At 41.0% G+C, this 24145-nt stretch overlaps 1 protein-coding gene across 1 annotated transcript in view; it reads right to left on the bottom strand.

Moving 5' to 3' along the window:
- Window positions 1-7195, bottom strand: part of ADGRF2 (adhesion G protein-coupled receptor F2) — a 41951-nt gene extending 34756 nt beyond the window's left edge. Inside the window, exon 1 of the mRNA XM_042938998.1 lies at window positions 6970-7195. The gene's annotated coding sequence lies outside the window, so the exon portion shown is untranslated. The remainder of the gene's footprint in view (window positions 1-6969) is intronic.
- Window positions 7196-24145: the final 16950 nt, after the last annotated feature.

Here is a 24145-nt window from a genome sequence, read left to right as displayed (position 1 = left end):
TGTCTCAAAAATAAACATTAAAAAAAATTTTTTTTAAATAAAAAATAAAAAAAATAATAATATTCAGGTAGTACATACCTGGAAAAATATGTCTCAAAAGTTATGTATTTCCATTAATGTGAATTTGCTCCCAAAGCACTCCTATCAGCTTTCAGCTTTCAGTAGTCGTCAGCATTTTTTTCTATAAAAGCCATACTACTGTCATGGCTGTGGACCACATGGAGCCATAAATGCTTTATCCTTCTGCAAAAGCCTCCCAGAGCTGTATCATCACAAGAGTGAAGGCTCAGAAGTGAACAAGCCCAGCATAAAAGTGCATAATAACTAATCGTTATAAAACAACTCTTAGATGATCAAAAAGCATAAGTCTCATCACCTAAGAATGATTTCTGAACTATGGATGTCAATAAAAGCATTAAATTTGAATTTTGTACAATATAAACCCTCATAATTATGCTCCTTGATGAGTAATATTTCCATTTTCTTTTCACAAAATGAGAATATTAAAGTGAGAAATTTAAAAAAATTTTTTTTAACGTTTATTTATTTTTGAGACAGAGAGAGACAGAGCGTGAACGGGGGAGGGGCAGAGAGAGAGGGAGACACAGAATCGGAAGCAGGCTCCAGGCTCTGAGCGGTCAGCACAGAGCCCGACGCGGGGCTTGAACTCACGGACTGTGAGATCGCGACCTGAGCCGAAGTCGGCCGCTTAACCGACTGAGCGACCCAGGCACCCCCTAAAGTGAGAAATTTTAAAGAGCATTCTTACTCTGATCAACATGGTAGTGGAGGGATTAAAAATGTGGATTTCTTGACTCAGTGCCTTAATAATTACATTAAAATATGCACACTCATTCAACCAGAGATATTTTTCATTAGATCACAGGTTGGAGTTTTAGATTATTTTTTTTTATTTACTTATTTTTGAATGTTTTTATTTCTTTCTGAGAGACAGGAAGGGAGAGAGCGAGAGAGAGAGAGAGAGAGAGAGAGAGGCAGGATGTGAGTGGGGAGGGGCAGAGAGAGAGGGAGACACAGCATCTGAAGCAGGCTCCAGGCTCCAAGCTGTCAGCACAGACCTTGAACTCCTGAACTGCAAGAACCTGAGCTGAAGTTGGCACTTAACCAACTGAGCCACCCGGGAGCCCCTCTGATTACTATTTCAAACTGAAAATAGTTATTTCAGATGAAAAAGGTCTGTGTTTTTTTTTGGTGCTCTACGTGTGTCACGTTTGACATTTGGTATCTCTCATTTATATTACATTTATTTGAAAGTAATTATCTATAACTCATATGTATGGAAGAGTCATGAATTATTCTTTTCTAACACAAATAGAAAAAGAAAAATGTCCTTGAGTAGATCTTCAAAAACTAAAAAACAGTAAGAAAACAGTAAAAAAAAAAAAAAAAAAAAAAAAACACTAAGAAACCTGAAAGGGTATTTCCATCCTGTTTAGTTCTACATATTGGACAAAAAAATCTTTCTGGGGCACCTGGGTGGCTCAGTTGGTTAAGCATCCAACTTCAGCTCAGGTCATGATCTCACAGTTCATGATTTCCAGCCCTGCATCAGGCTCTATACTGACAGCCTAGAGCCTGCTTCAGGTTCTACGTCTCCTTTTCTCCCCGTCCCTACCCCACTCACACTCTGTCTCTCTCTCTCTCTCTTAAAAATAAACATTAAAATTTTTTTTAAAAAATCCTTCCACTTTTGGTTCCTTACATTTTACTTTCTTTCTTGTGTTACATGCCTTTTCTCTATATTCACTTCATTTCTTGCTGGAATGTATCTTTTTAAACTTCCTTTTTTTTTTTTTTTTAAGTTTATTTATTTATGTTGAGAGAGAGAGAGAGAGACCCAGCAGGGGAGGGGCAGAGAGATGGAGAGAGAGAACCCAAGCAGGCTCTGGGCTGTCAGCACAGAGCCCACCGTGGGGCTCAAACCCACAAAGTGTGAGATCACGACCTGAGCCAAAATCAAGAGTCTGACATTCAACCGACCGAGTCACCGCGGCACCCCTTTTTAAACTTCCTTTGATGAAGATGTCTGCATTGCAAACTCTCTTAAACTTTGAATGTCTAAAAATATTCTTACTTTATTCTCATTTTGGATGATTCAATGAATGAGTAATGATCAAAGCATCAGTGTTTCCTTTTTTTAAATGTTTATTTACTTTTGATAGGGGGGAGAGGGAGGGGCAGAGAGAGAGGAAGACAGAGGATCTGAAATGGGCTCTGTGCTGACAGAGAGCCCGACGTGGGGCTTAGGCTCACAAACTGCGAGATCATAACCTTAGCCGAAGTCAGATGCTTAACCAACTGAGCCATCCAGGCACCCTAAGGCAGCAGTGTTTCTATTCAAAGGGTGATTTGTTTATAATTTGGTTCTTGGACAGAAAGAGACTTGCACCAAGTAAGTTTTGAAATGGCTTTCATGGAGGAGATCCCACAAGAAGGACAGCAGGCAAAAAGAACCAAGGCACAGGGAGTTCAGGTGAATGAGGCAGGGCGTCTCAGGCACAGCCAGCATTTTGGAGGAAAGCAAGATCTTCTGGATAAATCCATCGGGGAGGAGTCAGCACTTTCTATATTTAGGACAAGCACACCATGACCGTGATGACCATGTGTAGCAGGCACACAGTTAGCAGTCATGAAACCAGGTTGGCACGGGGGTAATAACTATGTTTTGCACTACAATTGAATGTAAACAGCACCGGAGCCCTATTTGAACCAATGATGGAAAATTTGCCCATACAAGATCAACTCATCGATTTTCAGTTTAAAGTAGGTCTCTTTTGAGCAATTCAACATTTGCTCCTTCGTTTCCTCTTCCTTTCTCCCCAGGGATGATATCCTAGCATCAGAAGAGAGGCATGCAAGGCTAAGCCTCCAGCCATGCTACTTTCTGCTGCTCTGGACAATCACGGCTGGTCTTTGGGCCTCGGTGTTCAGCCTGCACATCTGTGCCCCACTCTTTTCTCTGGCAGCCAGGTCCACAGAGATCACACTGATTATTTTCTCAATGTTAAAAAACTACCCAGATCAGGTCCGGTCTGCAACTTCCCAGGGACATGGGGAACTGCTCCTCTCTCTCCCTGCTCTGATTCAGAACACAATCTTTCTCTCCCCTAAGGTCCAGTTCTTGCTCGAAGAAGCCCAGTCTTCTTTTTGGAATCAGCTGGAAGCAGGACACCATTCAGCCATTTTGCATTGGCTTTGTGCATCTCCTGCTTTCCTTCATCAGTTATTCTCCCTCCCCAACCCCCATGCCCCAGAGCACAGAGACTCCCTGGACATTGGCAACCCAGTTCCCCTGGAGGTGACAGGACCTTCCATGGGTACTCAGGGGCAAGGAGCACTAAATGCTGAGATACCCAGCATTAGGGACCGTCACAAAACATCTGCATGACAAAGCTTGCACAGAAGTGATGGTGCCACTCTCTTTCCAGCTATGAGACAATCCAAGACTGCTTAAGACTTTCAAAATTCTTGCCAGACTCTTCAAGAGGGAACCCCTTCAAAGACAAGGCTGAGATAGAAATTGCTGCAAGACAATTGCAGGGGGAGGGGTGACTCAGAGACTGCTAACCGATTTAGAGAATTTCTATATGGAAACATGAAATCTTAAAGACCAGATGTGTTCTGGGGGAAAATGTATGCTTGCCACAACTGGAACATTATGCCCAAGAAGGGGCCTTTAATGGTATTTACTCATACGCATTGTCTAATGCATAGTAACTTATAAGGCCTGCTTTGCTATGGACAGAGTTTTCATTTTGTTGTTAAATAGATTTAATTTGTACTTTCCTATACAAAACTCTCAAAAGAACAGAATCATTCTCCATCATTCCATTCTTTTATTTTTGAGACAGAGGGAGACAGAGCGTGAACAGGGGAGGGGCAGAGAGAGAGGGAGACACAGAATCTGAAACAGTCTCCAGGCTCTGAGCTGTCAGCACAGAGCCTGACGCGGGGCTCGAACTCACAGACCGTGAGATCATGACCTGAGCCGAAGTCAGTCGCTTAACCGTCTGAGCCACCCAGGCGCCCCTCATCATTCCATTCTTTTAAAACAATGACATATAATTTGAAAAATACCAACAATAGGAAATAATGGCTTTGACTTCTCAACAGTCAGGTGTTCTTGAATGTAGCCTTTCAGAACTCAATGTGCATTTCTTTTGGAGGAATACACTGGACACCTATTATGATTATTGCTATTAATAATTTGCCTAGCCGTCCCCACAGCACTCACATACGTCTGGAAACTGCTTACGTCATTCATGTTTACTGTTCATGCAGCCATTTTGAAGATGGGCCAGGCCAGAGCTGACCCTGTCTGGGCCAACCAGTCCTCACCCCAGGGACTTTCAGGCTTCGATAGGAGGAAGGGAATGGGAGTCACTCATTTCTAGAGAAGCTGAAAAAGAAAGCCACCCATAGCAGTAATTTCTGACTTTGGTTGCACATTCCCAAAAGAACTTTTTAAAAAATTGCCAATTTCTAGACTCCGGTCTAGACCCATTGAATCAGAATTTCTGGCAGAAAGGCTCAGCACTAATATTTCTCCAAAACTATTTATTTTATTTTGAATAATTTCGTTACTACTGGAAAGTTGAAAGAATTATACAGTGAACACTAATATACCCCTTCATTTAGATTACATTAATTATCATTCAGAATGAGTGAGTTTTTAAAAACTCCCCAGCTGATACTAATATACAGAAATGAGATCACCCCCCCGCTCCCCGCCCAGCGATCTGGAATTGAGAAGAATCCAACTACAAAAAAGAAGGACAGTACAAAATGAAGCAGATACACCAAGAAGGAAAAAGATTTTAAAACAAGAGAGTCCTGGTAATGCTCAGAATTTTGTATTTCATGCCCTGGGTTCCACGAGATACCCTAGTATCTTTATAATAAAATCACCTTTGGGACTTAAAGTAGTATGATTTAGGAGCCTGTTCAGTGCAACCAAAAAATTCAAGAATAATATGCAAAGGCAGTATGATTCTACAGACTCACCCCTAACTAAAAATGAAACCAGAGTTTATTGACTTGAGAGATCAAATACATTAAAACACATAGACACATGCACGCACGCACGCACACATGCACTTAAGTCATGAATTCCCAAGATAACGGGATCACAGATAATGCCACATGCTAACCTAGGGTTCTGTGGAAGAAGCCACTGGTGTTCTAAAGCAGACTGTTTTTCCACTGGTGAATTAAGTCCCGTCTTGTACAATGCAGACACAGTACCAAAGGGTGGGGGGGGGGGGTGGCTGTGGGAGTACCCTGCCCCAATGGTGGGAACTAAGTATTCTATCAGTGAGGTGGTTCAGAACCACCAGAACATGCTGATAATAAAAGCGAGACTGAATTTTAGTTGGTTCTATTATTTTTTTAAGACACAGTTAGAAATATTATTCTCCATAGATATTGCAATCCATTATCTCCTGGACCAGGAACATACCACTTCCACCCCAGACCCTGTGCCTCTGCTCCCTGGTCCAATTTTAAATATTTATTTACTTTTGAGAGAGAGAGAGAGTGCAAGCAGGGGAGGGGCAGAGAGAGAGGGAGACAGAGGATCCAAAGTGGGCTCTGTGCTGACAGCAGAGAGCCTGATGTGGGACTCGAACCCACGAATCGCGAGATTCACGAGCTGAGCCAAAGTCAGAGGTTCAACTGCCTGAGCTACCCAGGTGCCCCATTCGTGATCACGTTTTAGAAAGACCAAGCTGTCACCAGGCTTGGAGCTGTTCCTCCGCCCCCCCCACCCCCAATCTCAATACATTTGAATAAGAGTTGTGGTTTGTATTACAGATGTTCATTCATTTTGCAAAAAAAAAAAAAAAAAAAAAAAAAAACAATGATGCTGTAACTGTATATCATGCAAATACAGGGTTTGGACTAGTGCCATTTTAGGATACTAGCCCTACAGGCATAACGTACAAGTTTTGCAGTCTTTTAAGGCTAATTATTTGCCCTGCAATGTACTTGAAATCATTTCTCTGAGCTACAAATAAGTTGATGTTTCCAAACTAGAAGAATAAAAACAAACTCTGAAAGAGATTTAGCGCAGTTAACCAGAGATAGTGTGAGATGAATTCAAGCCTCACTCTTTCATCTGTGAGTTTACTGTAGAAACACACACTTTGTCAAAATTCAACAGATAGGAGTTTTTAAGCAAAACTAAACTCTCAAAATTCACATTCAAGAAATAGCGATAAACAATCCTTCTGGAAAAGGCAGGAAGAGCTAAGCAGCCACCACAGTAATTTACAGCAGGATGTGAAAGTCAATGGAAACAGAGGGGTTTGGGCATCCCCTGCCCACTGTGGAGACTGACGAATGCAGAAGAGCTTATGAGCTGAGAGAAATGTCCCCAAAGTTTACAGGCCTCCTGAGAAAGTCTGATCTGAGGAAAGTAAGATTCAGGATCAAATTCTCAATGCCATAGGTTAGTCGTTGGAAGTGCAGGATCTTTTTTGTAAAAGTGTAAAAATATTCCTGTTTTCAGAGAGACTTTGAAAGCGGGTGATATCCAATAATAAGTAAAATTATAGAGAAAACATCACAAAGGTTGATGAGGGGAAATAATGATTTAATAAACAGTGAATTCACTTCTGTTATTTGCACTTAATCATGTTGAGGCCATTAGAAAACAAAATGATGTCTTCAAAGAATCCAATTTCCTGGACTCTGATACTTGGATGGAATCCGAGGAGCAGAGGGTAATAAAAACAAAATATTTTCTTACCGGACTGGAGCTCTAAATGAATTATGTCAAGCGCCTTCAAATGATCAAATTCCTTTTTAATACTTATTCACTGTGTATGTTATTAATTAAATCCCAAATTACAAAGCCTCTAAAGTGTAGAATCATAACGCATGGCTCATCTCTGAAATCCTCTCTGAAGGAAGTCACTGGAGGGAGAAGGAGGACGTGGGAGTACTCACTGTGGCTAGCCAACAGCAAAGTCACCGGCACACTTGCCCCACTCCGTGGCAGCTGAAGACACAGGTGTCAATGGCTCTCCTCCGTTGTATCTGGCAACAAATCAGCAGGCTCCTGTACCTCTGACCAGTCAATTTAGCCCCGAATGGCGGATACTCAAGCTGAGGCATTCAGGCTGGGCCCTGCCCTAGCGCCAGCCCCAAATACAGGGGCCCCACAGCCCGACAGACGAGTCCTGCATAGGAGTAGCTCCTGCAGTGGGAGGGGCACAGTACCGGAGAATGGATGAGTCACACACTAGATGATACACTCACAGACTCTCACAATAAGCAAAGGCTTCCCTTTTTGGCAATGGATCCAGGACTACAGTGGTGGCTCAGGATCCTTCGTTCTTGACTATAGCTATTGACATCCTTACGAGTCTGCCTCAGCCTGAAAATGGGGAATGGAAAACACAAGTATCTATGCCTGGAGCTCTGTCTTTGGCGGACTTTCTGGTCACTAGGATTATGGGACTATGGGTCTCTGCTTGTTTCTGGTTGTCCCTAGATCCAGGCACAAGGTAGCACTGCAGTTCCTAACCTCTCTGTGGGTTGATGGGGTCATGCATGTTTTTGGCCATGGTGACCAGCAATTCAAAATGGTAGCCTGGGTCACTGAATGACTGTGAAAAGCAGAGGGCCTTGCTGACCTCTGATGGGCATGAGCAAAAGTTACTCCTCATTGTTCTTAGTCACTGAAATTTGGGAGCCATTTGTTACCTCAGCATAACCCAGCTTCTATTCACTGACACAAAGACCAAGGTATTTGGAAGGCAACATGGGCAGTGATGTATCTTTCTAACTTCAAAACACTCTAATTTTTTTCTCTTTTTCAGCATTCATGGGCTTTCTAGCTCTCCCAAGCTTGTGTTTCAAAAACCACACTTATGTTTATTTATGGAGTGGCATTTTTCAAAACCCTAAGAAGTTCTTATAGTGTTGTGGAGACATCCCTTATTTTTAATCCCAGCAGCAAAGTCACTGGCACATTTGCCCCACGTTTGCTTCCTGGCTAGTTCTTGATCTTCCAGGGTGTGGCAAGAGATTTGAGAATCCCCTTTGAGGCTGAAATCCACTCGAGTCCATCCATCGAATGGGAAAATCCAGCATTTTTGTTGTGTATATACAATGTGCCCAATGTGCCATATAGTGGTGGATATATTGCCTTACATGAATATGACCCCTGATGTCTCAGGGCTCATGGTCTAGTTTGGAAGAGAAGAGACCTACACATGAAAGTGGACAAGGCCTTCTCTGCTGAGAGCTGAAGCAGTTAGTCCAGTGCAAGGGAAAGTTGATGGAGGCTGGGGGTCAGGGCCGCTTCCTGGAGCATGCAGGGCTGGGCCAGGGCACATCCATTCATATGGATGAGCAAAGTTTGGGCAGCAGGAAAGAATGAGGCTTGTTCATAGTTCATTTGCTCAGCAAACTTTTATTGAGCCCCTACTAGAGACCAGGAATGTAAAGGCTGGAAGTGTTCCCAGAGATCATCCAAGCCCAACCTCACACTGCACACTGAGAAACCAACTCGGCTCTTCCTACCTGGAGCTCTTACCTTTTTAAAAGGTAAGTCCTGGCCTAAACTAAATAAAGCAGCGCTCACAAGCATGCCTCCAGCCTCATCACCAGTCATGCCCTGCCTCACGTGTTGCACGCTGGTAATGCCTTACTGTTTTCATCATGTTTCAAGGGTCCAGGCCTCTGGGCATACTGTGTCCTATGCCTAGGACAACTTACCCACTTCTGTTCGCTGGCTAACTCCTTGTCCCGAGTGAGGATTCAAACTCACTGTCTCTTTCTTGAGCAAGTCTCCTCCAGAGCCTGAGGTGAAATGAGTACGTTTCCTTCTGCGCACATCTTTATGGCTAATTTTGCGATGGCAGAATCTGAACCTTCCCCTCTGAAGTCATCTTCATCAGAGTTGCAACCTAGCCTGTCTTGTCCATCTTGCTCTAGCTGCCAAATTGGTTCACATCCCTTTTCCGTTCTATTAGCCTCTTCTGCAGCCTGAAAGGCATCCGGCTATCCCCACCCACAGCTTCACCTGGATGACTCACTCCTCACTCTCATCCCCAGTCTCCTCCACTGCTGGACCTTCCAGGACCAACTAGCCTGGCCCGGTTCCCTGCTTCACACCGCAGTGATCCGTGGCACACAAGACCGCACCACCTCATCATTTAGGTTTCAGTTCAAATATCATCTCCTCGGAGAAGCACTCCCTGATTTGGCGGTCATTATTTACCCGTACAAGGCCATTCTGTCCTTTTCCTTGCCCAAAACCCACATCTGATGACTCATGATTATTTTGAATCAACTATGCCAATACGGGTCCCCTTTGCTAGTCACTGAATCAAATGTGGGCAGGTGACTGTGTTCAGTGAGTTTCAGGGGAAAGTCCACTGGGAGATGACAGAGTTCTAGGAAGAAGTTTCTCCTGATAAAATGAGGGAGCTACTGCAGGAGGAAAAAAAGTTAACTTTTCTCCTTTCCCCTACCTCCTTCTCTCTCTGGTTCTGGGAGCCATAAGAAGATGTGATGTCTGCAGCTATGGCAGTCATCTTGAAAACACGAGGCTGAAGAAAATGAGGAAAATACCAACATGCTAAGGAGTGGAAATGAATGGAAAAAAGCCTTGACCCTTAATGACTCCACTAAATTACTGAAATCAATAGCATCTGCCTTTTTTAAATAGTTAAGGCTCCTAAGTCTTATGCCACTGTTAGGTTTTCTATCACTCATAGCCAAAGTAGTTTAACTGATACTCCTAACTCCCTATCTTACGTAGCACCCCAATCATTCTCTATTATATTCCATTTATTTTCCTAGTATATATCACTAGTCAAAATTATCGTGCTTATTGGGATGCTATCGGTTAATTGTCTTCCCCCACTAGAAGGTAAAGACCCTGGGGGCAGGAACCTTGTCAATTTTATCACTGCTATATTTCCGGCACCTAGAATGGTGCCTGGCACTTTGTTAGAGCTCAAAAAATATGTGTTACCCAAGTGATTAGATGAATGAATACCTCCGGGGACAACTCTGTTTCTTCTCTGTCTCATAGCAGACTGTAAGCTCCTTTAGATCAGAAATCCAGATTGATTGGTTGATTTATAATACATTTTTTCTATTTTTATGTTTTGAGAGAGAGAGAGCATGAGGGGGGGAGAGGGGCAGAAGGAGGGGGAGGGAGGGAGGGGGAGAGAGAGAGAGAGAGAGAGAGAGAGAGAGAATCTTAAGCAGGTTCCATGTTCAGGATGGAACCCAGCGTTGGGCTTGATCCCACAGCCCTGGGATCATGATCTGAGCTGAAATCAAGAGGCAGATACTGAACCAACTGAGCTACTCAGGCACCCCAGATTCTATTTTTTTTCCCCCAAAACAGACTGCTTGAAATACAGCAGGTAATTAGTAAACATTTAACGAATAGTGACATGTACTCTCTAGACCCTTCTTAGTAACCACACTCCAGTTGGGATACAACTGGTGAGTTTCCAATATGGGACACCTTGGTAAAGGAAATCTGGACTATTGTTTCATGATAGTTAATCTTACAAGAAAATTTTATGATAACGTCTTAACCCGGTAAAATATCTTAGGGATTGGCCTCGTAGACCAAACTTCCAGATGGAATACTTCCAATAATGAGGAGCAGATCACCTGAGGAACCAGTGCTCACTGTGACATATCAATTACATTATTCCCCGAGTGAGCTCAAATAGGCTTCTTTGCAACTGACAGCTATTGACAACTGTCACGCTGTTATCTATTTATGTTGTCTGTGAAACCCAACCCCAAAAGAAATGCCTTTTCCATGTCTGCACACAAGCAGATGAACCTGGCAGGGATAAAACTGTCATATGTCACTGACTCTAAGATGCCACAGATTCTAAGATTCCCATTATTTTATGACCCACTAAGAAAAAGCAAAGCTGATGATGAAACTCTAAACAATGATATAAGTCTATGGAAGTGTCAGCCGAGAGGAGGCAAAACTGAAAAAGAGCAAAGACCTTTATTTGTGGCCTCAGAATTGCACTTGGGGGGAGCACAGATTCCAGAGTAACCGGAAAAGTGTCCCACTCTTGTGGGAAAAGGAAGGGGGGGTTATGAGAGAGAAGGATAGGGTAATTATACGGGTTAAATACAGAAAGGGGAAAAAATTAATTTGGTTCCAGCCAGTTGACCCACTTTTGATTACTGTGTTATTATTTTATTGGTGCCATCAAACAAAACTGTCCCTGGCATGTATTAATTAAATGTACTGTCCTCACATGATCACAGCACCAGTTGCTTTGTTGAAACTTTATGAGCAACTGCTTGTGGAACAGGTGCTGCTTCCAGCCCAGTTCAAGAGTCCATTGGTCGGAAAAGAAGATGGGGTTTCAAAATGGAGTCTCTCCTGTCCTGAAACTCTATACAATCCCATAATACCCCCTTTCAATGAAGTTTTTTTTCTTAGAAAACGATCAGAGATCAACATTGTTCCCTCCTGGCCAGAGTCTGTTCTGTTCTGGACCTTAGGTAAGAAGCCTGTTTCGTCTCTCATTACCCACTCAGTCTTGGTCTTGAAAACAGCTCAGTTTTGTGAAACAGTTTGTCTCATTTTAGGAGGTGGTCCCACAGGTAGGCTCCCAAAGTTAGGCCTTTCCTGTACAAGTAATCAGGTAACTAACAAGAGGCATTTCTCTGGAAACAAAAGAAAAACAAAGTCTAATGTTTGGAGCAAATGATAAAACCCAGTGTCTGAGTCGTGAGCACCCTCAGTAGATTTCTAGTGTTGGGCTTGGAGCATCTTCAGATGCAGTGAGGGCTGTCACTGTAGTCTGACAGGCATGCCTGGTCTTCAGTTTGAATGTCTCTGGTGATCTTTTGTGTAAACATGGGCCGTTTGGGCAATTTCTCTGAAGTTTACCTCAAGTCACCTAGCTTCTGTTTGCAGAGCTTCTGGAAAGAGGGAAGTTTCCGTTCTCAATGATTCCAGCTCAAAAGAATGGGAGAAAATTGGAGACCTTAGCTTGGAGAGTCATAACCAGATATTTGAGGAAACCAAAGAATTCAGGATCCAGCCCAGTTTTAGAGGCAAACAACAAAACCCTCAAAGACGATCAAAACCAGAATCTAACATCCATAAAGGTGTGTTACTGAAACATGATTTTTCTCTCTAAAATCGACCTCAGCCGTAGCAATCTCTTACTCGACACATCCCCAAAGGCAAGGGAATTAAAAGCAAAAATGAATTACTGGGACCTTATGAAGATAAAAAGCTTCTGCACAGCAAAGGAAACAACCAACAAAACTAAAAGGCAACCAACGGAATGGGAAAAGATATTTGCAAATGACATATCGGACAAAGGGCTAGTATCCAAAATCTATAAAGAACTCACCAAACTCCACACCCGAAAAACAAATAACCCAGTGAAGAAATGGGCAGAAAACATGAATAGACACTTCTCTAAAAAAGACATCCGGATGGCCAACAGGCACATGAAAAGATGCTCAACGTTGCTCCTCATCAGGGAAATACAAATCAAAACCACACTCAGATATCACCTCATGCCAGTCAGAGTGGCCAAAATGAACAAATCAGGAGACTATGGATGCTGGAGAGGATGTGGAGAAACGGGAACCCTCTTGCACTGTTGGTGGGAATGCAAATTGGTGCAGCCACTCTGGAAAGCAGTGTGGAGGTTCCTCAGAAAATTAAAAATAGACCTACCCTATGACCCAGCAATAGCACTGCTAGGAATTTACCCAAGGGATACAGGAGTACTGATGCATAAGGGCACTTGTATCCCAAGGTTTATAGCAGCACTCTCAACAATAGCCAAATTATGGAAAGAGCCTAAATGTCCATCAACTGATGAATGGATAAAGAAATTGTGGTTTATATACACAATGGAGTACTACATGGCAACGAGAAAGAATGAAATATGGCCCTTTGTAGCAACGTGGATGGAACTGGAGAGTGTGATGCTAAGTGAAATAAGCCATACAGAGAAAGACAGATACCATATGGTTTCACTCTTATGTGGGTCCTGAGAAACTTAACAGAAACCCATGGAGGAGGGGAAGGAAACAAAAAAAAAAAAAAAAAAAGAGGTTAGAGTGGGAGAGAGCCAAAGTATAAGAGACTCTTAAAAACTGAGAACAAACTGAGGGTTGAGGGGGGGTGGGAGGGAGGGGAGGGTGGGTGATGGGTATTGAGGAGGGCCCCTTTTGGGATGAGCACTGGGTGTTGTATGGAAACCAATTTGACAATAAATTTCATATATTGAAAAATAAATAAAAATAAAAATTAAAAAAAAAGGTTTCAATTAAAAATAAAAAAAAAATAAAATAAAAAAATAAAATCACCCTCATTACTACCAAAGATAGCCAAAATAAGACTACTTTGTTTGTAAGTCTGGTTTCAACAAACTTGGCCTGATTATTTACTTAAGCACAGCAAGAATAGTGATTGACCATATAGGTTCTTCTAAATTGGCTTTGCTACAACTTTTCATAAAGAATTTCAGATTGAACTTTGAACAGACTCTCAAGGATAATAAGTCAAGCCAAATATTTGCCATCAGACTCACCTGCAATACCTATAGATTTGGGTGACTCTTCCCGAGGTCCCCCCAAATATCCTGAGGTTCTTGAGCCTGCCAGGAGGTGACCTTCTTTACTTATCTGGTGAGACTCCCAGAAACCCTATAGGCAAAGTATCAGGCAGATTTTTTGAAGGGATTCTATGGGCTTCATGCTTCATAAAGTCAACCTCAGTTCCTTAAAGCTGTATGGTCATATCTGAGTCTATGCATGCCTCTCTCAAATATGACATTCCAGGAGTACCTGGGTGGCTCAGTCGGTTGAGCATCGGACTTCGGCTCAGATCATGATCTCATGGGTGGTGAGTTCAAGCCCGTGTTAGGCTCTGTGCTGACAGCTCAGAGCCTGGAGCCTGCTTTGGATTCTGTCTCCTCTCTCTCTCTGCCCCTCCCCCACTCATGCTTTGTCTTTCTCTCTCTCTCTCTCAAAAATAAGTATTAAACAAAAATAATTTTAATGACATTCCAAAGTCTTGGTAATATGACCAATGTTGCTAATGGAGTCATGTTACAAGGAGAACAGATTCTTTATTTTTCTTCCAAGATTTTATTTAAATACAAGTTAGTTAACATACAATGTAGCATTTGTTTTAGGAGTAGAATTTAGTGATTCATCACTTACATCTAACATCCAGTGCTCATCCCAACAAGTGCCCTCCTTAATGCCCATCGCCCATTTAGCACCTCTCCTCCAGCAGCCCTCAGTTTGTTCTCTGTATTTAAGAGGCTCTCATGGTTTGCTTCCCTCTCTGTTTTTATCTTATTTGATTTTTTTCCTTTCCTTCACCTGTGTTCATCTGTTTTGTTTCTTAAAATCCATGTATGAGTGAAATCATATATTTGTCTTTCTCTGAGTGACTTCTTTCACTTAGCATAATATACTCTAGTTCCATTCACGTCATTGCAAATGGCAAGATTCCATTCTTTTTGATTGCCAAGTAATACTCCACTGTATGTGTGTGTGTGTGTGTGTGTGTGTATATATATATATTATATATATAATATATATATTATATATATAATATATAATATGTATATATAATATATATATATTATATATAATATGTATATATAATATATATATATATTATATATATAATATATATATTATATATAATATATATATAATATATATATTACCACATCTTCTTTATCCATTCATCAGTCAGTGGACATTTGGGCTCTTTCCATAGTTTGGCTATTGGTGATAATGCTGCCCCTTTGAATCAGTATTTTTTTATCCTTTGGGTAAATACCTAGTAGTGCAATTGCTGGGTTAACACAGTTAGATAAAGAAGAGAAGAAGGAAAAAAAAACTAATTTGGGGCTGTCCAGTTGGCTCCCTTCTGATTACTATCTCATTGTTATATATGGTAGCTCTATCTTTCATTATTACATACGGTAGCTCTATCTTTAACTTTCTGAGGAAACTCCAAACTGTTTTCCAGAGTGGCTGCACCAGTTTGCATTCCCACCATCAGTGAAGAGAACTGATTCTTACTGAATTTATGCAAATAATTATAACTGCCCTGAAAGTAAGAATACTCACTGAGTTTTCAAATCCTAGAGGGATCAGGTAGGGAGAAAAAGAGAAATGTCTTATGTTTGTTTACAAAGGAATATTTTACCAAATTTCTGTAAGTCGTAGATAGCTTAAGAGAACACATTTGCTAAAATCTAGAAGAGCAAATGTTAGGGAACCAGCAAGGTTTCAAGCAAAAGTCACAGAAATTATAACTACCCTCCTCAGTCCATTCAGCCCCTGTCATTAATTCTTGTTCTGTTGGAATCTAGTTGTACCATTAGTTTCAGAAATTCTCCATTTAGTTTTCTGATCTTAAAGGTATTAGAAGCCTGTATTTGTCCAAAGTTTTTTCCAAGAATCTCCTTGAAAACGGAACACCTTTGCAAGACCATCAGGGTAAGACAGTAACTGCAAATGACAAAAGACTCAAAAATGGTCATGGTTACAGATCCAATGAGAGTTCACTGTAATGCAAATGAGAAGGAAATATGGTAATTTCTGTGACACACAACACTTCAATAATTAGAATTAACAAGTGGTAACATTATACCAAACATATCAAAAATTTAGGAATTTCATGTAATTTCTAGAACAGTGATATTAATAGCATTCACCTATACAGTATAATCTAAAAAGGTTTATCTTCATTTATCTGACAATGCTTTCCATGTAATTTAACATAGCAAATAAATAAGCCTAATTAGTTAAAAAGACTTCATTTAGAACTTGAATTTGGGGAATTTTGTTAAAAATATCAGAAGATTTTAAAGCACATGCCTAAATAAGATCACAGATCATTGCAAAACTTAATACTTTCTAGCCAAGGTGACAACAGAAAATTCTAAAGGCAAGGGGCTCCTGGGTGGCTCAGTTCGTTAAGCGTCTGACTTTGGCTCAGGTCATGATCTCATGGTTCATGAGTTTGACCCCCGCATCGGGCTCTACTCTGACAGCTCAGAGCCTGGAGCCTGCTTCGAATTCTGTGTCTCCCTCTCTCTCTGCCCCTCCCCGACTTGTGCTCTATCTCTCTCTGTCTCTCAAAAATAAATCAACATTAAAAAAAAAACACTTTTTTTTACAAAAAGCAAATTCTAAAGGCAAATACTGAAGGTCACATAGTTGTTAGTAAAACTTCACTTTTTATTTTTATTTTTTTGAGAGATACATAGAGAGCAAATTGGGGAGAAGCAGAGAGAGGGAGTCAGAAGCCCAAGCAGGCTCCGCACCATCAGCACAGAGTCTGATACGGGGCTCGAACTCACGAACACAAGATCATGACTTGATTAGAAGTCAATAGTCAGACACTTAACTGGCTGAGCCACATAGGCGCCCCAAAACTTCTTTCAGTATTAAGATTCAGTTTTCATTCCCAAAGACCTGATCAAGACAAAACACGGTAACTTTGTTTTTCTAGGCAGATTACATTAAAAATGAAGAAAAATCTGTGTTAGCAATTTCTTACTAAGGGCAGACCAATAATCTAAGAAAATTTTGTCATTCTAACAGAGAAAAATGAAATTTTAATCTTGCACCACTGTACTTTTGATATCAAGAAAACCAAAACAGCTCCTTCATTACAATCTTCGTCAGTGATAACCATGCATAAAATTCTTTCCCAAAGATGCCTTTTCAACGAACTTTCTACAACCATTTTTTTTTTTTTTTCCATTCAGATTTTGCCTGTGTGTTTCCTCTTAAAACAACCAACCTCACTTTAGGGTAAAATTACTCTTTTCCCTCAGCAAAAAATGCATCTCCATTGCTCCTACTTTTCTTACCAAAAAGTACACATCTTATTCTCTCTCCATACAAAGATGGTTCTCTCATCATTTCTAGTAGTTTTATTATATTTTTTAGAATTTTTAACTCTTAGAAACCTTAATTACTAACGAAAGCTAAGAAGTAAGCAAATGTGAACTGTTATACCAGCCTTCTTTATATTGGCAAATTTATGAATACATTTCACAATTTTTAGAAAGAAAGACCTTCTTATAGTACATTTCTCAACATGGCAGAAAACATGCTTATTAATTGAGTTTCTCTGTAGCAGGAAGTGAAAAGGAGATAAACCCATGGTTAGGAATGTTGCAGTATTTCATCATCTTTGGAAATAACCTAAATATTTAAGGATTATCCATCACGCAATTTAACCTGGCAAAACTAAGCTTTTAAAGTTACCAAAAAATTATTTGGAGAAACTTTTAAGCGGCACAAAAGTTGCTGAAAAATTGTTATAAACTTTTATCTTACTTATATTTATCGAATTCATTTATTCTCCGTAATTATTCTCAGATTAGTTAGGAAAATTTCATGAGACATTAAACAGTTAACTGAAAGGGCGGGCCTACGCCGGCCGACTCCATCTTGTTCTGTGTCCCTCACCTAGACCACGCCTCCTCCCCTTGAGTAACCTCCCGCTCACCCGTTCAAACTTCCTGATCAAAACACGCCCAGCGACCTGCATAACAGGACTCCGACCCTTCCCCAGCCAATCGCCTGAGGCCAGACCCTTCCCCAACCAATCGGCTGAGGACACAGCCATTACCTCACCAACTGCCCCTAGGCCCCAATAAAACCTTTGTCCTTTTGAAACTCGCTCTCTCCCTGGTATCTCTCTGCTGCGTCGGTGCAGGTAGGGGATTGAGCTCGAGCTAGCTTGAATAAAGGCTCTTTTGCTTTTACATAGGACTCAGCTCCCTAGCGGTCTTTGGGGATCACGAATTCTGGGCATAACATTAACCATCACCTGTAAGTTATCTTTCTTGCTGACAAATTCTGTAACAGAGATAGCATGAGCTTGTTTGACTTTGGGTAAACCTAAGTAGAATAAAAAGTAATGTGGGAAACAAAGGCAAAAGAAAAAAATTAAATTTCCTTGCAATTTACATCCCATTGACAAGTCCTTGAGACAGGCAGAGTGGACCTTCCTCTAGAAGTTCAGCTGCCTCCATGAGGAGCTTTGCTAAGGGCAAAAGGCAATCTTAGCCTGATCCCCCAGGATTCTCTGAGTCTACTTTATTATTATTTTTTTAAGTTTATTTATTTTGAGAGAGAGAGAGAAGGAGAAAGCGAGTGAGCAGGGGTGGGGCAGAGAGAAGGGCAGACAGAATCCCGGGTAGGCTCTGTGCTGTCAGCTCAGAGCCCATTGTGGAGCTTGATCTCAGGAATCTTGAGATCATGACCTGAGCCAAAATCAAGAGTCAGACACTTAACCGACTGAGCCACCAGGCACCCCATAGTCTACTTTAAACATATAGAAATTCCTTTGGAAACTTCCTTTATCTCAAACCCCCAATCTGTATGTTGGCAGACATACTCCAAGCATATGGCCCCCTGATATACATCTGAAGGGCCTCATGACTGAGGTTTTGCTAAACAGTAACAAACGACCCTTTCCTAACAATAGCTAGCCGCCTCAGGGCCCTGGAAACCTTGTTTCCAAAATATCTTGGAGGTGTATGCCATCCCTAACCCCCTCCCAACTTGAAGGTATATAATCAGTCGCCTGTCACAACCCCAGTGCAGCATTCTCTGCCCGAGGGTCCTGTCCATGTGCTTTAATAAAACCATCTTTTTGTACCGAAGACATCTCAAGAATTCTTTCTTGGCCGGCAGCTCTGAACCCCAACATTTTCACGTGAAAAAGAATTATAATGCTGACAACTCTAAAAACACGCCAGTGTCAATTCAACCAACAAACTTCAATTTGCTTTTATTTATTAAAGGTTAATCCAGATCACATGAATTTGAAACTCACTTGGGTTGGTCTCTATTCTAATTTTGAGAATTTAATTTATACAAGTGCTTAACTTTCTTTAAGCTAATTAACAGAGCTCTTTTACAAGCTAATTTTGGCAATACCATCCAGAGGTAGAAAATAGCGCACATCCACATACAGACAGACACACACAAAAAGCTTATAGCTATTTTGTCACCTTTTTAGCCACGAGACCGGGACAATGATGCAGAACTCACTAGTTTGTTTATAAAACAACAGTTGGATCCAAACTATTTTTCTGGCAGACAGAATAAGTTAACGTTATCTGTTCAGATGGCTAAAGCTTTTTTTTCTGCTAATATCTGTGGAGAAGACACTTAGGTTTTGTATTATCCTTGACAAGTAACCTTATAGAAGCTGTGGGCTAATTTGGGCAGGGATGCTGTATTTTTAAAAGGTCTCTTTTTTCCCTTTTGTATTTTTTTTTTTTTTTCTTCAGTGTTAGGACTAGGCGATGATCTAGGTAAGGGTTCCCAGAGGGGTTACAAGACTTTTGAGACAAATGGGGGAGGTTTGGGATTGGTGAAAAGTATAGGTTGAAGGCCTTTGAATTATTTCTGGGATTGTATCTCTAGTTTTGCCAAGATTTGTAAGACAAGGACATTTTTAATCCTTTGAGGAATTGAGTTGCAATTTAAATAATACCATAAGTTGATCTATTCATCTGACTACATTATAATCAATTTCTTTCTCTCCCTCCAGGTACATAGTTCTAATTTTAATTTAGGGGAAAAGGCTTTTAAAAATTTCTACTGGGGCTTCTGGGTGGCTCAGTCAGTTAAGCGTTAGACTTCAGTTCAGGTCATGATCTCATGGTCGGTGGGTTTGAGCCCCACATCAGGCTCTGTGTTGACAGCTCGGAGCCTGGAGCCTGCTTTGGATTCTGTGTCTCCCTCTCTCTCCCTCTGTGCCTTCCCCGCTTGCCCTCTCTCTCAAAAATAAATAAACATTAAAAAAAAATTTCTATCAGGCTCTGAATATCAGCTTCCAATGACTACAGAGCTTTTTTTTTTTTTTTTAATTCTTGTTGATTTTCAGTCAAGACAAACAGTAAATATTTCAGTATTTGAATATGACAGTATTCAATAAATAAGTACCCACTGTCTGGAAGACAGGTTGCCAAAGAGGGTGCAAAGGGTATTACCTTCCCAAGATCCAGAATCACCCCCAAAGATAGCCAGAACAAAGAACTGACAACCTGCATGTTCAGGCAGGCAGACAAAATGAGACAAGTAGGAAGGCCACGGTTATTTCTCTTGAGCCCACAGGGTCTCGAGTGCCTTTGATGTGGTTTGAAGTTTGGGTCCATGAGCCAATGGCCAAGAAAGAATGCTTGAGACATTTTCGGTGCAAAAAGGTGGTTTTATTAAAGCACAAGGACAGGACCCCTGGGCAGAAAGAGCTGCACTGGGATTGTGCGAAGCAATTGACTATATACTTGGGAGTTGGGACAGGTAAAGACAAAGGAAGTTCCCTGTAGGATTTTCATGTGCTACAGAAGAATCCCTGGATGTGGAGGCCTAGCCATTGTCAAGGTAAGCTTGTTTTTCCCTCTAGCAAGGCACTAACGTTAAAATAATTGGGAGTTCCTGGAGGAATGTCATAGTCTGCGTGCCTCAAGTATTTGTCAATGGGCTGCAGGTTATAAGGAAGTGTAGTTTTATCTACATGTCCTTTTGTCTCTTTGTTCTCCACATCATTCCCTCCAGAACAGTTTTGACCCTTAAGTGTTTAAGGTTGCTGAAGGTGGAAGGTCTTCTTTTCTGTAACTTCTTCCTGCTGGATAGGGCATAGAGAGGTCCCTACCTATGGGTCAACATTGGTGTGTTGTGGAATTTACATACAGGAGTTACCGAAGGCAGAGGCAGCCAGCCCAAGGTAGACGACATATACGAACCTCCTCAAGTAGAAAGGATGATCTGTCAGCTAGAAGTTATGACAGTGAAGGGGTCTTGTCACCAGGCAGGGAGACAGCAGAAAAGACCACGAAATAAGGTTACTATTATTAAGAGAAAGAGAAGCCTGAATAAATGACCTTTGACAGTTAGCCAAAATTTTCCTCCAGTCCATGAGCTTAACAATCACTAAAGGAAAGCGGGAGATCGTGTAAAGCACCAATTTCAGTATCCATGCCTTTTAGCAATCCTGTTACATTTTTGTGTTATCTGGGATACATACACCCTTCTGTTTTTAAGATAGCACATTTTCCACCTTGTGCGGCAGTTAAAACACGTAATGCTACTTTGAGAGGCCTTTGAGACCTTAATGGTGTTAGCCATCAGATACCCTGTTTGGTTTAGCAAGCAATCAGGTAATTAACAAGAGGCACTTTTATAGAAACAAAATAAAAAATATATAGGTTAATAGTTGGAGCAAATTATAAACCCAGTGTTTGGGTCTCAAATGCTACCAGTGAGATTTCTAGGTGTCAGGCTTGAAGCATCCTCGTTTGGAGTGGGAACAGGCAGCGGGAATCAGAAGGGCTTTTCTGTTTTGTAATTCAAATGTTTCTGGTGATCCTTTTGAATGGCCCATTGTAAGGATGAATTGTCAGTATAAACAGGGGAAAGGAGAATGAAAAAAGAAAGGTACAGCTGGTGAGGGAGCCAAAGGCAAGCCTGGAGTAAAGCACAAGCTAACAACCCAACTGGTAAACACCCCCAGGTGGGATATGTGTGCATTCCTCAGGCACTCCTGGCTACCCAAGAACAGAGGAAAGGGAAAAACAAATGGTTAACTGATGGAGATCACAGTCATGCCGGACAGGAGTCTCCATCAGTTTACAAATGTCTTAGTGAATTACAAGGAAAAGGCAATCTCCAGAAACCTATAGACTGTTTCCTGGAGCCCTAACAGCACAGTGATGTGGGGAACAAAGACAAAAGAAAATGTAGATAGGTAAAATTAAATCTCTTTATAACCTGCAGCCCATTGACAAATAACTTGAGGCTGGCAGAGTAAAATGTTTCTCCAGGAACTCCCTACTGTCTTAATGTTAATGTTTTGCTAGAGGGGAAAAATAACTTTAGGTCAACAATAGTAAGGCCTCCAGTATCTTGTGAGTCCTGTTTAGCATATTACAGTCCTTTTGGAAACCTCCTTCTTTCCTTACTCACCTCCCCAAACCATAGTATATAACCAGTCACTCCTCACAACCCCAGTGCAACTCTTTCTGCCCAGCCATCTTGTCCCCGTGCTTTAATAAAATCATCTTTTTGCATCAAAGACAGCTCAAGAATTCTTTCTTGGCTGGCGGCTCTGGACCCCACTACCATTCCAAAACCACATAACAACCATCATTTTCACCTGAAGAGAAGTTTGAGGTTTTCCATGGGTTCTTAGGAATAAGAAGGTACGTTAGCTGGCACACTGGATTCCTTTGCGGAAGGTACAGATTTAATTCTTGATATGAGTCCATGAGGAATATCCTTCTAATGTTATGGTTATGGGAGTACATAATGTGACTTGATAGGGGCCTTTTCATTTGGAATTAAATCCCCTGCTGTATTAGACTTCCAATTCTTTAAATAAACAATTTCTCTTGGGTTTATAGGCTGTAGGTTGCTAATAACTGTTAGATCAAGTTTAGAGGGGATATGATTTTGCATATCATTTAGAGATTTATGAATTAACCCAGCCTCAAGTGAGTAATTTAATAAAGCACTATATTCTTTATCTATTAATTGGTCTACAGTGGGAAAAGACTTTTCATATACAATTATTGGGGGGACTCTCCCATTTTCTAGTTGTTCAAATAATCCTATGTCCATGGGTTCTTTTGATTATACCCACAGAATAATAAGCAAGAAGATTGTCTATACATGAGCTATTTCTCTGAAGTTTACGTCAAGTTGTCCAGCATCAGTTTTTTAATACTTTTAAGAAAAAGGCAGTTTTAATTATTAGTGACTTTAAGTCAAGAGAATGGAAGGACTCTCCTTAGTTGGAGAGTCATAGCCAAATATGTGAGGAAACCAGAAGAATTCAGGATCTGATCTAGTTATATATAATAAGCAGTATTAAAATATAATATCTACAAAGATGTGTTATTGAAACATAATTTTTCTCTACAATTACCCTCATTTCCAGAGATAGCCAAATCAAGACTAAGACTGGTTATTTCTGTGACAGTTAACACTTCAGTAATTGCAATGTTAAGTGATAATTTTATTACGAAAATGCCTTAAAGCTTTAGGAATTAGATATATATATACTTGAACAGCTATAGCATTTACTTAAGCAATACAATCTAAGGCTAATTATTTGTTGACAATGCTTTCCAAATAACTTATACCAAATAAACAAGCCTAATTGGTCATAAAGTCTTCATTTACATTTAAATCTTGGGGAAGTTTGTTTAAAAACCTCAAAGTTACAGAGCACATGCCTGAATAGGATTACAGATCATCATAAAACTTAAAACTTCTTTATTTAACCAACGTGACAATAAGAGATTCCAAAGGCAAATATGTAGGGTTAAATAGTGGTTAGCAAAACTTAGCACCTTTCATACTGAGACATTTTAACTAAGTAATCAAAGATCTGATCAAGACAAAACATAGAAACTGGTTTTCCAGGCAAACAAAAGAGAAAAAAACCCTTTGTTTCTATTTTCTTATCAAGAGCAGACCAGCAATCCAAAACTTTTTTTAACAGAGAGAAAAGCAGCATTTTAATCTTGTTATGCCCAGAATTCGTGATCCCCAAACACCGCCAGGGAGCCGAGTCCGATGCAAAAGCAAAAGAGCCTTTATTCAAGCTAGCTCGAGCTCAATCCCCTACCTACACCAACGCAGCAGTGAGATACTGGGGAGAGAGATCGAGTTTCAAAAGGACAAAGGTTTTATTGGGGCCTAGGGGCAGTTGGTGAGGTAATGGCTGTGGCCTCAGCCGATTGGCTGGGGAAGGGTCCGAGTCCTGTTAGGCAGGTGAGCGGGAGGTTACTCAAGGGGAGGAGGCATGGTCAAGGTGAAGGACACAGAACAAGATGGAGTCGGCAGGCATAGGCCCGCCCTTTCAATCTCATACCCATGTGCTTTTAAAATCCATTCATTTCAGGGTGCCTGGGTGGCTCAGTTGGTTAAACGTCCAACTCTTGATTTTGACTCAGGTCATGATCTCACAGTTCATGAGTTCGAGCCCCACATCCAGCCCTGCACTGGGCCCTACGCTGACAGTGCAGACCCTGCTTGAAATTTTCTCTCTTTCTGCCCCTCCTCAGCTCATTCATGCTCTCTCTCTCTC

The sequence above is a fragment of the Panthera leo genome, chromosome B2 (assembly GCF_018350215.1).
Source record: "Panthera leo isolate Ple1 chromosome B2, P.leo_Ple1_pat1.1, whole genome shotgun sequence".
In the NCBI taxonomy this organism is placed as follows: domain Eukaryota; kingdom Metazoa; phylum Chordata; class Mammalia; order Carnivora; family Felidae; genus Panthera; species Panthera leo.
The sequence above is the reverse complement of the archived record's forward strand: the minus strand, read 5'-3'. Positions and strand labels throughout refer to the sequence as shown.